Raw genomic sequence first — 3002 nt, 5'->3', positions numbered from 1 at the left:
CTTCTGGCCTGTGTCTTATTTGTGCTCTTCAGTCCATGGCCAAATTATATGTGACCCATGTGTGGAGGGTGAGACAAGGACCATCCTGGTAAGAAGCAGACACAGAAATTAAGAGATGGAAACATTTTGTGAGGTCAGCTCATCGTCAGTTGACATGAAGTTGGGCCCTAGTCATTATTTCCTGGAGTTTTGTCTTAAAATTTTGATGATGATGTACGCTCATGTCAACATTGACCTCGAGGGATGCTGTGCTCTTCATAGCCTGTTTCCGCCAATGGAAACAATGTTTATTTCATTTTCATTTAATTAATTTCCTTTTTTCCTGATGGCATAAAAACCAAGTCTATGAAAGGAGTGGACCTATCTTCCCTGAAGACCTGTCTATTATGTAATGGAGACTTTTTTTTTTTTTTTTTTTTTGTCTTTTTAGGGCTGCACTCATGGCATGTGGAAGTTCCCAGGCTAGGGGTCAAATCAGAGCTATAGCTTCTGGCCTATGCCATAGCCACAGCAATGCTGATCCTTAATCCACTGAGCAAGGCCAGGGATTGAACTCACATCCTCTTGGATACTAGTCAGGTTCATTACCACTGAGCCACAATAGGAACTCCTGTAGTGAGCTAAGAATTTAAACTCAAAGCATTAGCTTGTCTCTTGTCTTTTTCTAATGAACCAGTCCTTCCTCTTTTGAGGTTCACACTCTCTTTTATAGCCAGCAAATAACAGAACTCTTGCCCGTATGTTATTTCTCTGAATTGGAAAGTGACAAACATATGAAACTGTGTTTGGGGCCACAATGTTTTGTAGGGTGAGTACAAGGTATAGATGAATGGAGGGGAGGTCAAGACTGGAGGAAGACAAGTCAGTAGGCTCTTGGGGTCATTCAAATAAAATGATAGTGGGCTGGAACTAGAGTGACAAGGCCATACCAAGATGGAAAGAGGTGAGATTTGCGTGACAGAACAGTTTGGCTAACATAAAATATCACAGCTGAAAGAAAGCTAAGAGTTCTCAGTTCTTCCTTCAGATAGATATGGAAACAAGTCTAAAAGCATAATCCTTTTGCCAAGGTTGCACACTTAGTTACCAGTGTAGGACAAGGCCTAGACCTCAATGCTTCTCCCACTGCTCATGTAGCCTTCTGCTTTATTTTTATTTTATTGTTATTTTTGTCTGAACCCATGGCATGTGGAATTTCTCAGGCCAGAAATCAAACCTGTGCCATAGCAGTGATGATGCTGGATCCTTAACCACTAGGCCACCAGGGAACTCCTCATAGTGCCGTATTTTAAAATATATGTGTGGATACACACACACACACATATTTCTGGTATTTCTGGAGTTCCTGCTGTGGTGCAGTGGGTTAAGAATCAGACTGGAGCCACTCAAGTTGCTGCCTGGTGCAGTGGCTTAAAGGATCTGGCATTGCTGCAGAAGTGGCTCAGATTCAGTCCCTGGCCTGGGAATTTCCATGTGCCTCAGATGCATCCATCAAAAAAAAAATATATATATATATATGTGTGTGTATATACATACACACACACACATATATATATGAGATCAGAATACATCTTACAACTAATGAAATGTCAGTTTATTTGGCAACTTTTTTTTTCTTAGAGGTACATTTTTGTTTTTGTCTTTTTTTTTTTTTTTTTTTTTTTTTGCTTTTTAGGACTGACCTGTGCAGCATATGGAGGTTCCCAGGCTAGGGGTCGAACCCAAGCTGTGGCTGCTGGGCTACACCACAGCCACAGCAACGCAGGATCCCCAACCCACTCAGCAAAGCCAGGGATAGAATCTGCATCCTCAAGGATACTAGTAAGATTCATTTCCACTGCATCACAACAGGAACTCCCTTAACGGTACATTTTTAAATGGTACATTTTGGCATTCCTGCTGTGACTCCACAGTAATGAACCCCACTAGGATCCATGAGCATTTGGGTTTGATCCCTGGCCCAGATCAATGGGTTAAGGATCTGGTGTTGCAGTGAGCTGTGGTGTAGGCCGGCAGCTACAGCTTTGGGTTCGACCCCCAGCTTGGGAACTTCCACATGCCACAAGTTTGGCCTTGAAAAAAAAATAAATACAATGGTGCATTTTATAACTGACATCTTAAATTTGAAGAAATACAGTAGTCCAGATGTTAACATCCGTGGGAAGCCCTCTAGTACTATTTGTGAAGTTTAGAGGAAATAAGAATACATAAGTATTGTAGTTGTAAAGTAATTCCAGTGTAATATATCCTGCTTGATCCTCACACTTACCCTATGGAGAAGGCAGGGCAGGTAGGCTGGTAATGACACAGAGACAAAAGGCTCTCTCCATCTTGAAGCTAGACCAGACTCATGCAGGGTCGAAATTCCCTTCTGATTTCCTGACTCAGCTCATGCGCCCTTTCCTGGATGCTATCTCACAAGAAATCAGCTCTGATTCTACGCATTCTCTGATGGAGAAAAGTTCTGCTCACCTTAGGAGAGGTGAGGATTCATTCTGGACCCTTTCTCCAAAGGACAATAGCTTCCTGACCCGGGCCAGTGAGGTCGCAGGAAAATCCTACTCTTAACTTTTTTTTTTTTTTTTGTCTTTTGCAGGGCTGCACCCGCAGCACATGGAGGTTCCCAGGCTAGGAGTCGAATCAGAGCTGTAGCTGCCTGCGTACGCCACAGCCACAGCAACCAGAGGTCCCAGCCGCGTCTGCGACCTACACCGACGCTCATGGCAACGCCAGATCCTTAACCCACTGAGCAAGGCCAGGGATCGACCCGCAACCTCATGGTTCCTAGTCGGATTGGTTAACCACTGAGCCATGACGCGAACTCCCCTACTCTTTATTTTTTTCTTCTCAATTTTTCACTCCTCAATAGCTACAACAACCCTAAAATTCTCTAGAATCTTCTCTTTACAAATGCAGAAAAACTTTTTTTTTTTTTTGTCTTTTTGCCTTTTCTAGGGCCACTCTCGCTGGCACATGGAGGTTCCCAGGCTAGGGGTCCAATC

This window comes from Sus scrofa, chromosome 5, assembly GCF_000003025.6.
Source record: "Sus scrofa isolate TJ Tabasco breed Duroc chromosome 5, Sscrofa11.1, whole genome shotgun sequence".
NCBI lineage: Eukaryota > Metazoa > Chordata > Mammalia > Artiodactyla > Suidae > Sus > Sus scrofa.
The sequence above is the reverse complement of the archived record's forward strand: the minus strand, read 5'-3'. Positions refer to the sequence as shown.